The 12823-nt window shown below is 39.7% G+C and overlaps 1 long non-coding RNA gene and 1 other non-coding gene across 5 annotated transcripts in view; both read left to right on the top strand.

Moving 5' to 3' along the window:
- LOC148163898 (U6 spliceosomal RNA) lies at positions 1 to 107 on the top strand. Its single transcript, XR_015768648.1, has one exon. It is a non-coding gene; the product is annotated as a U6 spliceosomal RNA (small nuclear RNA).
- Positions 108 to 6909: 6802 nt separating this feature from the next.
- The window catches only part of LOC114203778 (uncharacterized), a 133869-nt gene continuing 127955 nt past the window's right edge, over positions 6910 to 12823 (top strand). For all 4 annotated transcript variants that reach the window (XR_015768507.1, XR_015768508.1, XR_015768504.1 and 1 more), the window contains exon 1: positions 6910 to 7315. This is a non-coding gene — a long non-coding RNA (uncharacterized LOC114203778). The remainder of the gene's footprint in view (positions 7316 to 12823) is intronic.

Genomic DNA, 12823 nt, shown 5'->3' with positions numbered 1-12823 from the left:
GCGAGCCTAAGCATCACATATACTACAACTGGAACAATATACAGAGAAAATTAGCCTGGCTCCCACACGAGGCTGACACGCACATTCACAAAGTATTCCATATTTAAAAACAAAAAACAAAAAACAAAAAAACTGTGATCTCCTGTTTCAAAATAACTAAAAGATATTAAGAAAATGTTACAGGACATGAAAAAACAAAATACATCAGTCTTCCCTTATTCACGGTTTCGCTGTCTGTGGTTTCAGTTGCCTGCAGTCACCTGTGGTTGGGGAGCAGATGATCCTCCTTCTGGCAGATCATCAGAAGGTCAGTAGTCTCCTAACAATGCGTCAAAACGCCTACACCATTCACCTCACTCCATCGCATCATGTAGGCATGTCACATCATCGTCATAAGAAGGGGGAGTACAATCCAATATTTTGAAAGACAGAGAAACCACATTCACACAACTTTCATTACAGTATATTGTTATAACGGTTTTATTTCATTATTAGTTATTGCTGCTAATCTCTTATTATGCCTAATTTATAAATTAAACTTTATCATAGGTATGTTTGTATAGGAAACTGTATAGTATATGTAGGGTTTGGTACTATCTGTGATTTCAGATATCCACTGGGGATCTTGGAACAGATTCTGCACAGATAAGCAGTATCTGATATATATCGTAATTAGAAAAACTCAGAAATGAGGTGACAGAACTCAGCAAAGAATAAAAAGTAAAAGAAAAAAAGTTATTTCAAAAGTGAGGACTAAACTAGAAGGAACACGAGTGAACAAATCCATTACATATTGCCTTAAAAGAAACAGAAGGTGAAAAGAGGAAAATTAAAAAACAAAAAATCAATGAAGTATGAGATTAAAGGGATTCAAGAGGAAGAGGAGGTAACAAATACTGAGGATGGAAAAAGAAGACTGCTTATTAAATGGATTATGGCATCCTTGAAAAAGAAAGTCAAAGTAAAAGAATGGAACAATTACTAAATACTCTAATTAAGAAAACTTTCCTGAAATAAAAAAGATTTGAATTTCACACTGAAAGCATAACTGAGAATACTGAATTAGAAGGACCAGTGACAACACATATTCTAGTAAAATTACTGAACGAAAAGGAAAAGGAACAAATTGGGGGAGTATCAAGCTTAAAAGAGCATATGACTTATAAGGAAAAGAAAATTATCACTGGATTTTCAACAGAGTGCTTTATCCCAGAAGAAAATGGATAAGCACATTGAATATATTTAAGGAAATAAAGTGTGAGCCAAGAATTTTATATTCAGTAAGAATGACTTCAGAGATAAAGGGCACAAACTGTTGTCAAAAAACAACTCAGGGAACATTATTCCAGTGAACCCAACCTAAGGAATCTACAAGAGCATGAACATCACACAATCAAAATGACCAGAGACATCAAAATAAGGACTGACAAAGATTAAATATATGGCTAACATAAATTTCAAAATAAAACACCTCGTTTTTCAGCCTATATAACTTCACTGTGAGATGCTACCTCTTACAAAGTCTACTACCAGTTTTTTAAAATTATCTCACCAGCAATTGTGTCACAAAAATCTTGACTTGAATAAATGCATGATTCCTATCTGATTCAGCGACGAAGTCACTCATGTCATTGATGAATTAGATTTTTTTTTGAAGATTTTATTTATTTATTTGAGAGAGAGAGCTCAAGCACAAGCAGGGGGAGCAACAGAGGGAGAGGGAGAAGCAGCCTCCCCGCTGAGCAGGGAGCCCGATGCAGGGCTTGATCCCAGGACCCTGGGATCCTGACCTGAGCCGAAGGCAGACACTTAATGGAATGAGTCACCCGGGCACCCCTAGATTCTTTTTTTTTTAATTTTTATTTATTTAGAGAGTGCGCATGCGTTGGGGGAGGGGTAGAGGGACAGAGAGAATCTCAAGCAGACTCCCCACAGAGTGGGGAGCCCAATGCAGGCCAATCCTACAACCCTGAGATCATGACCTGAAATCATGAAATCAAGTCTTGATCATGAAATCAAGAGCTGAACATTCCACACACTGAGCCACCCAGGTGCCCTGAATGAGATTCCTTTTAACATGAATGTTGGTTGCTATTTTTGTTTCTGTTAATGAGTAAGACAAATGTGAAATAATGAAGACATGTAAGAGAAGTTCACTCATTTGTCAATGATGCAAGTGACCTCTTTGATGAACTAGGTAATAGTTTTCAAATATTTCCTCATTTTTGGGGTCCTATTCAAAATGGCTACAGGCACAATACCCTTCTAAGTTTAATTTGCATTATTAACATTTTCTGCATCACTTTTTAAAGTCTAGACAATCATAAAAAACAACAAATCAAGTCCTAATTTGTATCATTTACCCATTTCTGTGGTGTGAATATTCCTACTATGGTTGATTTCATGCTACCAATGTGATGTCACTGAATGCAGAGTTGAGAAACCTTGTGCAGTGCTCACCATTACATAGTAATATAGTGTTTCCACCATGCAGATGTAACAGATGTAAATAACATGAAAAGCATAGCTAGTTATAACATGTAGCAAAATAATTAGGAACTGATGAGTTTTGAGTATTTTCTACCTTTACTTTTAATATATGCAGTGGTTAAGTTTATATAATTTAACTTTGATAATGTAGGTGTTTAAAAACCCGCTTGCAAAGTTCCTGAATATTTAACAATTGGCTGTCCTGAGCTGGTATGAGCTGGCCCAGCATACCACTGGATAAGAGGGAGAAAGTGTAGTATGTAATGGTCTGACAAAGTAAATGGAGTATAACTACCTTAAGAATAGAAGATTGTGTGAATTCTTTTTTTTTAAATATTTTATTTATTTATTCATTTGAGAGAGAGAATGAGATAGAGCATGAGAAGGGGGAGGGTCAGAGGGAGAAGCAGACTCCCTGCTGAGCAGGGAGCCCGATGCGGGACTTGATCCCGGAACTCCAAGATCATGACCTGAGCCGAAGGCAGTTGCTTAACCAACTGAGCCACGCAGGCACCCGAAGAGTGTGTGAATTCTTAAAATGTTTTCAGGAACCATATTGGTGGTAATATTAGTATTATTATTCTGAGACTGCTGTGTGTGTAGTATGAGATAAATGAGTAATTATGGGATATATTAATGTTATCATCCTCTACATTCTTGAGAATCAGATTTCTAATATGGAAAAAAGGAGATACAATGATAATAGAAAAGAGGTTACATAAAAGATTGAGTTGGAACTGGAACTCTCAATCTGGATGCAACAGATATTTTACATAGATTTCTTAGTTCTGTCTGCCGAATAGGCCTAAAAATAGTGCTCAGCCTAGTAACAATAAGCATCCTTTGTGCCCAGATTGTGGTACAATATACAATTCTTACTACTATTTTCATTAAAAGAAACCAGAGCTTCTTAGAGAAATGGTCAAATCTAGGAGTTGGGCAAGAAATGAACAAAACAAGCCTAGAATATCGTATATTACCAGATAGAAAGAAAACTATTAAATCCTACTAGAGTCATGTCCATGATTCAGGGAACAGCTTTAAAGGGCTCCTAGTAGTCAAACATGGGACAACTGGAGCTCAATGATAACAATTACAACAGACTGAAGCCCATCAAAATATTTAAATTGCAAAGTTCATAATGATTGTGTGTGTGTGTGTAACTTTTGGAAATGATAAAGAAACCATCTGTTATCTTGAAAACTGATGGATAAAGAAAGGAATCCCAACATCTTTCCTATATGAATTGCATATAGGATTGGTGATAAAAGAGTAGATGAGGGTATGTGTATTACTATAAAGGTAATCCAACAAATAAAATGACAGAATTTGCATATCACCATTTGGCAATTTCTAATGAATGGCTAGAAGCACAAAACATCAATGGCTGCTAAATTCACAGAATAAAGAGATAATCAGAATTACATGCCTCTTATAAGTTCTGAACTTGAGTCTGATCCAGTCTCTGGATCCAGCTCACAATTTGCAGAAAATTCAAGAGGATGAAAGAAAATCTTGGGTTGTATTAAGAATATGCAATCAGGAAAATCCAGTCTGTAGGAAACTCTACAGGGCAAATGGCCCAGGTTCCTCGACTGAAAAACTGAAAGGAAATGAAGGGATAGAAGAACTTATAGAGGAGGAGATACTTAAGAAGATGTATAAATTTTTTAAACCAAGACTAACTGATAGTGTGATGGGATCCATGTTTGGGTGACAAAACCATTTTTACAAAGCAAGGAAGCGATTGTCATAAAAGCCAGATGGTGGTTATTCATGTGAGCAGAAGGGTTGTGACTAGGCTGGAACACCTGGAAACAGCTTCTGGAGCTGTTAGCAACAATCTACTTCTTGACTAGGGTGATGTTTGCCTTCTGATAATTTCTGGGGTTATACATTTGTTTTATGTGATTTTTATGTCTTCACTTTTATGATAAAATGATTCTAAAAAATTATTTCCAGGTGGATTTTTAGCTTGCACCGACATACTCGACCATCTTACCTATGAACCAGGCCTCAGTTTTTTCTTCCTGTCAGTAGCTGTAGGGAACACTTACTAGGCCACAGCCGTGAGCTGAGGGAGAGGTGTTGGTGCAACAAAGGCAGGCAAATGGGCAACATGTTTGTGTTCTTTCTCTCTGACCTCTGGATCTGTGCAGTCCTTTCTGTCTCCCTTGCCCCAACTTACTTATTACTGTATGCAACTCTCACTGAATAGCTCTGGCCACATAGTCACTTCCTGTCCCCTGGTCAGGGGCTCAGTCTCTACAAAGGCCCAACAGCAAGTCAGAAGCTACTTTTCAAATGATGTTGGAATTTTCTGCTGTTGTTCCAGAACACTGGAGGTCTGCAGTCCAACTCTCCTATTTGAGACTTGTGAGAGACAGCAAAGCATCCTCGTCTACCACACACACATCTAGCGCACAGTATTTGCTGGATTGTAACCTATACACCAGGGTTGCTTGTAGCACAGACTAAGTCTGCTGCAGACCCCTCTTACTCTTAACTCGCCGCATTTGGAGTCATCTGAACAATGGGCTGGTTTCCCAAATGTGTACACAGTCTCCAAAATCTGAAGATGGCTACCACAAATTGCGCCTTTCTTAGTAGAAGATGCAAGGTTCAGTGAGGTGTTCTTTACCTTAGCTAGTACACCTCAGCATGACCCCCAACCAGTCTCAGTTCGGTAACTTCATTAATGGGGCAGGTCCTCCAATCACTGCAGGGTCTTCTTCCACTTTCTAATGCCCATGTTTCTTACCAGAGCATTTAGAGTCCTTGCCCCTTCCCCCCACCCCACCCCCAACCCCCTGGGTTGATTAATAAGATGCCTCAATACAACTGACCGGCACAGTATTTTGTGAAATGTCCAGGCAATCAAAATTCCTTTGGCCTATATTGTAACAGAGCAGGAGAATTAATTTAACCAGTATAACCCTGGGACAAGACCATGAATGCGATTTGATGTCTGGCGCAAGCGACTGTAAATTGCTTCCGATCTTTTTTCCTGGTAAGGGTTTAAAAGACTACATTCGCGAGATTAATGGCTGCATACTACATGCCGGAGCTTGTCAGTCTGTTCCATTAAACATAACACACATCTCAAAATCACAACACAGCAGCGGTGGCTGGGGGCTATCACTTGGTTCGGTTTATAACAGCCGACTGTTCTGCCATGATCAGTATGAGTTTTGCTGATACTGGCCCTGTACGTTAAAGAGATATGATAAGGACCCCCGCCCTACCTCCTTTACTTTTTTTTTTTAGAGATCGCGAGCGAGCGTGAAGGGGCCTGTGTGGGGGAAGGGGGAGGAGAGGGAATCTTTTTTTTTGAAGATTTTATTTGTCTGAAAGAGAGAGCGCACACAAGCAGGGAGAGCCGCAGGCAGAGAGGGAGAAGCAGGCTCACCTAGCAGGGAGCCTAATTCGGGGCTCAGATCCCAGGACCCTGGGATCAGGACCTGAGCCGAAGACAGACGCATAAGGACTGAGCCACCCAGGGGCCCCTCCCTTACGTTTTTAAGGATGTCATTACTCTGGCATTTCACCCAGGCTACAGTATTACCTTTAGTTTACTTATAATTTACCGATAAATTATTCTGAATCTTAATTTTCAAGTCATATATCTGCTCTATTTGTTACTATGAACAAAATCTATAGCAGACATCTTAAAGACTAAAGTTTCTAAATTTTCTGCACTCCTGTAAGATTTTATAAAAGTAAAGGTATAGTTTAAATCTATTGGTTGATTTATATAAATAATTGAACACACAATATTCCACATTTCTAGAAGATTTTTTTTTACACTATGATTTTTCTCTTTTGAACATATTTTGATATGACTGTCAAAGTTCTCCAGAGAAAGAAAACCAACAGGATTTATATAGGAAGAGTTTTATTATATGGAATTGGCTCACTTGATTATGGAAGCTGAGAAGTCCAACCATCTGCAAACTGGAAATCCAGGAAAACTGATGGTGGAATCCTGTCACCGGAGACGGGTTCTTGGACCCCACAACAATAGAAACTACCAGGCTGGACCCAAAAGTCAAAGGGACATGCAAGACTTTACTGGGGCTCCAGCATGACCTAAACGGAGACAGAAAATGAACACGAAGCAATTTAGGTACCTTCCTGCAACAACGCTAAGACCCTGCCTATACGTGGAAAAATTCACTTCACGGTCCAATGTGCTAACGAGGGAAAAGCCGGGGGTGGGCGGGGGAAGTGCTTCCTCCTGATTGGTTCGAAGGGCCTCATTCTAATTGGTTGGAAGGGCTTGGTCTTGATTGGTTGGAAGGACCTATCCTGATTGGTTGGTATTGGCAGGCAATTCAGGCAGCTCATTGGTGCTTTTTGGAGCTAGGTTCCCCCTTATATATAGCCTGCACGGTGCTCTTGTTCTGTGGGACAAGCGGATTAACGGTAACAGGAAACAGAAGTCCACTGGCTACATTAGTGTTTTTCACCTGGGGTTTGTTCCAGTAGTCCCTCACTGTCTCAACCCCACGCTAAATGCAAAGGCCCTGAGAAGCCGGGGAGCAGGTGGCATAAAGACCATAACAAGGACGAGAGAAGACTATATTCCAACTCAGCAGGTGGACAGGAAGTAAGAAGGGACGAATTCCTCTTTCCTTCCTCGTTTTGTTCTATTTACACCCTCAAAGGATTGGATGATGCCCACACACACTGGAGAGGGCAACCTACTTTTCCGAGTCCACCAGTTCGAATGCTCATCTCATCTGGAAAAAGCCTCACAGACACACCCAGGAATAATGTTTAATCTGGGCACCCTTTGGTACATAAAATGAATCATCACAGGCAGGTAACTGTATCTATTTTTTCCTTCTTTGATAATATTTGAATTGTTTCCAGAATTTTTGAATTTGGGAATTTTAAACCTTTCATTTGTACGTATATTAGAAATTGAAATGTTTATTTGGATTTTGCAGATTTGTTAAAATATTTAAGAAAACATTTATTACTAGGTCTGGCACATAAGTTTTTCTTTATTTAAAAATAGTTTAGGGGTGCCTGGATGGCTTTAGTAGGTTAAGGGTCTGCCTTGGGCTCAGGTCATGATCCCAGTGATCGAGTCCCGCATCCAGCTCCTTGCTCAGCCGGTAGCCTGCTTCTCCCTCTGCCTGCCGCTCCCCCTGCTTGTGCTTGCTCTCTCTCTCTCTCTCTCAAATAAATAAATAAAATCTTTTTTTGTTGTTGTTGAGTAGTTTAAGGGGCGCCTGGGTGGCTCAATCGGTTAAAGCGTGTGCCTTCGTCAGGATCAAGCTCCATGTTGGTCTCAGGGAGCCTGCTTCTCCCTCTTTCTCTGCTGCTCCCCCTGCTTGTGCTCTCTCTCTTTCTCTTAAATAAATAAATAAAATCTTTTTTTTAACATTTTTTTAAAAAGATTTTATTCATCCATTTGAGAGAGAGAGAATGAGAGATAGAAAGTACGAGAGGGAAGAGGGTCAGAGGGAGAAGCAGACTCCCCGCCGAGCAGGGAGCCCGACGCGGGACTCTATCCCGGGACTCCGCAGGATCATGACCTGAGCCGAAGTTAGTCGCTCAACCAACTGAGCCACCCAGGCGCCCATAAATAAATAAAATCTTAAAAAAAAATAAACATCTTAAAAAAACAAGTAGCTTAGGGGCGCCAGGCCAGCTCAGTCGGTGGAGCATGAGGCTCTTGAGCTCCGGGTTGAGTTCAAGCCCCACATTGGCTGCAGACATTACTTAAAAAAAAAAAATGAAGTAGTTTAATAAAGTCTAAGATTACTTGTTGCAGTGAATGCTGTTCTGTTTTTTTTAAAGATTTATTTATTTAAAAGAAAGTGTGTGCCTGTGAGTGGGGGGAGGGGTGGAGGGAGAGGGAGAGGGAGAATCTCAGACTCCACACTGAGCATGGAACTTGACTCGGGCCTGGATCCCAGGACCCCAGGATCATGACTGAGCCGAAATCAGGAGTCAGATGCTCAACCTACTGAGCCACCCAGGCACCCCTTAATATTATTACTATTTAAGTCTCTAGATCCAGCACTTGAACTTGAACACAGCTCTGTAGTTTTTGCTCTATAATTTTTTTACTTTCTAATTGTTTTCTTCCAATAATAAAACCATCCTTTTATAGAAAAATTAGTACCAGTTCTGTTACAGTGTTACAATGATTATACTAGAAAAATGTCCCATTTCCTAATATCCCTTCTAGCAAGCACGCTGGAAGTTTGTAATGAGATATTTAAAAGTCTCAAAAATCCTAATACTTTTTTGCTAACAGCAGCAGAAAAATGCTTTTCTTAGTTCTCTTCATAACCAACTGTGAATTATGTTAATATAAACTTAAACTGCAGAACATTCAACATTAATTCTCAGTGATCATATTGATCATCAGATTCCAAAAATCAAGAAAGATGCCAACAAAAAAAAAGATTGAATGACTCTTTCTTAGGTAATGTGTGTATTAATCATGTATGCTCTACTGTGTCTCTCAGACCACTGATAGTAGTTGGCTGCAGTGGTTGTTGAAATGCGCACATTTCTTGCTAAGGATCCTTGTTTTGCACTCTGATATTTTCTATTCTACTGTGGTAGCCAGTTTCCAAGATAGATTCCAGTGTTCTCAACTGCTGGTATTCACATCCTTGTGTAGTCCTCTCTCACACTCAGTATGATTGAGCTGTGCAGCCAGTTGGGTATTATCTAAATGATGGTGTGTGACTTCTGAGGCTTGGTCATGAAGGACATTGTAGTTTCTGCCTTGCTGTCTCTTGGATCACTCTGGGAGAAGCTGGCTCCTGGGTCACGCATGAAGACACCCAAGCAGTCCAATGGAGGGGTCCACATGGTGAGGAACTAAGACATTCTGATAATAGGGCACCCTGTCAAACTTGTGAGTGAGCTATCATTTCAAAAATGTTATAGGGGCGCCTGGGTGGCTCAGTCCGTTGAGCGTCAGCCTTCGGCTCAGGTCATGATCTCCAGGTCCCGGGATCGAGTTCCTGCATTGGGCTTCCTACTCCGCAGGGAGTCTGCTTCTCTCTCTCTCTGTCCCTCTGCCCTTCCCCTCTACTCATTCTCTCTCCCTTAAATAAATAAATAAATAAATAAATAAATAAATATCTTTTAAAAAATGTTATATAATGAATCATACAGTATGTAGTTTTTTGGCTTGGCTTTTTTAACTCAGCATAAATCTCTGTGGTGGGACCACAGCTTTTTCTGTGGTATTCGGCTAGAAGTTTTCTGTCTTGCTAGACTGTCTCTTTCCTGGAACTTTGGCTGTGGAGGGCAGGTTATTGGGGGGGCTTTTTTGGTCTGCACCCACTGACGGGGGCAAAAGCAGGTTGTCTCGGCTTTTTCAGCTCCAAGTCTGAGATTATATGAGACAAATAAAACAAAAACAAAACCCCAGGGAACTCACCATCATGTTGTTCCTCAGATTCTAAGTCCTTTAGCCAGTCTGCGTGTCTTTTCCACCTTACAGAGTCTTCTTAGGTTTGTTTTACATGTTTTCAGTCTTAGTGGAAGAAATAGGGAAAATTATGCCTGCTCCATCTTCCTGGAAGTGGAAGTCCCCAGGGCTGCCCGCTTCACTACATGAAAGGAAAATGATTTTTTATGATGTAGCTTTCTGCTTTTTGTCCTTATGGTTTGAATATTTTAGTTGCAGGAGAGAACATGTTGATCTTTATCCATTTGTCCAACAAATAGAAATAAACTAGCTCTTTGAATTGTCCATGTTACTTCTAGTTGTTTTTATACTTACTCGGATGAATTGAGAGAAGTGCATGAGAGAGTCTGGAGGGTCATGAGCAAGCAGTCTTGCTCTGGTTCCTAAGGTATTTTTAGGAACCTCCTACTCAGCAAAAACCTCTTCCACCACTGAATTCTATCCCCAAACTCTGATAAAATGTTTTCTAATTTACAAGTTTAACATGGGCTCTATTGTCTTAAGTAAACACAGGGAATGACAGACAGTTCCTACATTCCTTGGCCTTGAATTGTGCTGCCCCTTATGAATGACTGGTCAGTTTGGGGGAACTCAGCCAATACAGTACAGACAGCTTTCTGTAATTTCAGGTAAAGCCTTCAGGTTCATCCTGAGTGGTGCACAGAATGGAAAGTATGTTTGAATTAGCACAGAGCCAAAATTGAACCGGGATCCATTCTTCACACAGGATGTGCAGAAATCCTACCCCACCAGTGCAATGAATTATTACAAGATCAGAATTACCCACTTTTAATATAAAAAGACATCCAAGCTGAGGATAACGTCTTAGACCCCTAATGTCAGTATTTTTACTTGACTTCCTCTTTGCGTTCCCCAAAGGAAAACAGTGTCAACGTTCAACTGGATTGTGGGCTTTTGCCCACAGTCATTTGAACTTCCCTGTCTTTTTCTGCTTTATCTTTGCTTTATTTTTCAGAATATGCATGATCTTTTTTCTGTGATCTCTCTATGCTTTCTATTCATTTAACCTTTTCTATAAGAATACCTCAGTATATCCAGTTTTCCTACCCTTCTCCCAGCCTTCCTAATATCGATTATATCACAGTCACCTAATATTAGTGACAACTATTTTTTATACTGTCTTTTGTACCCAGAGCTACCTTCTTTCAGTAGTAACTGCAAAAGAAGCCAGAGAACAAACTGTCCTTGTTCTTCCGAGGTAATTTTAAGGCTTTTGTTGCGAGTGCTAGTCTTGTTCCACCTAACCCACTTTCTTTCCTTTTTTCTATTTCACATGGGTATTTACTTGTCTTGCTTATCAAGATCTGGTTATTCCTACACCTATGCGGTGTAACTTTGATCTGTTTATTTCTAGAACCTTGAATTTTTCTTGGCAGTTGGTATCTCAGATTCCCTTGGCTAAACTGATCTGTTTCCCAACCTGAGTCTTACTCAAGGCCAAGAGTTTGTGGAATCTTTACTGTCTGATTGCTAGGCTTTGGCTTATTTTTGAACATCCACCTCAGTGACTAGCTTTGGGTCACTTAAAGTGTTTCTGCTCTTCACCCTTCCTCACATAATCACATATGGCAACTTTGTGAAATGTGAACTCCTTTTTGTCACACTTGAACTTATGACCCTATCCAACTCTCTCCAGGCCTATGTTTACACTTGGAAAATTTGACTTTCCACATACAATTGATTATGAAACCCTGTCAATTTTGTGTTCTAGAAATTTCTAGAACCTGCTCCCTCAGAATTATATATAGGACTGCTTCAGCTGCAAATTAACAGAAACACAATTCAAGCTAGCTTTTCAAAAAAAGGAAACTTATTCTTTATTACTAGAAAAGTCTAGAGATTAATTAAAGTTAATTAGACCCATATACTCAAAACAGTGTCATCAGGAACCTTCCTCTCTGGTTCCTTCTGTTCAGCTTCACTCTTGGGCAAGCAGAATTTTTTTTTTTTTTTTTTTTGCTTTTTAAAACTTTATTTCAACATAACTATGCTTACAGAAATACATTCATATTGGTTAATAGAATGCAATTTAAGTTTAACTTATCCTACACAATTTGGACCAGAGACTTGGTGCATGGTTTAAGCTTAAAAAAAAAAAAGGATTTGCAATCTGGTTTATTTTTCATCTGTTACAAATGTATGTAAAAGATCCTCCCATCAAATGCTGCTAAAGCAGGCAGCAAGAACCTTGAAATAGTTTGGTTTGTCTCGGAAAAACAACACGTATTGCACTGTAAAAGTTTATAAAATTGGTACAACAAAACATTGTTGTAATGTTTCAATGCCAGTTTACAAAGATCAGTTAACTAATGGATGTTGAAAAAAGGGTGGGGAGAGCTTATGTACACAAATGAAAATGTAAAAGCTATCGATTTAGTTAAAATTGCATGTAGATTACAAGTCTACACAAACCAAGATTCAGATAATTTATTGAATCGCAAGCAGAATTTTTTATGGTGGGAAAGATGGTGCTCTGCAGCTCCAGGCTCACACAGTGCTTACAGACATGCCTCTGGGTAAGGAAATTGGGGGACTGGGGTGCAGGGGTGGGAAGGAGACTGACTTTGGCAGGATTTGAACTTTTTTACCTTTACATAAGTGCACCAATAGATCATTACAAATTGTATTACAAATTGGAAATTCAATCCGTAGAGATATGAGCTAAGTAGAAATAATAAAAATCCTGTTAATTAGGGAGAAGGTGAAAAGGTGAGGACAGCAGTATCAAATACTGCCCAGGGTACAAGCAGGTGAAGAACTGAAAAGTGTCAACTGGTTTCAACAACATGGAGGTCAGTGATGAGTTTGACAAGGGGAAGTTTGTTGGGACAAATAGCCAGAATGTGGTGGGTTGTGAAATGAAGG

Source organism: Eumetopias jubatus, unplaced genomic scaffold (genome assembly GCF_037043125.1).
Source record: "Eumetopias jubatus isolate StellerSeaLion01/CBP00866 unplaced genomic scaffold, mEumJub1_p1.0 scaffold_7, whole genome shotgun sequence".
In the NCBI taxonomy this organism is placed as follows: Eukaryota; Metazoa; Chordata; class Mammalia; order Carnivora; family Otariidae; genus Eumetopias; species Eumetopias jubatus.
This window is presented reverse-complemented; position numbering and strand designations above follow the sequence as displayed.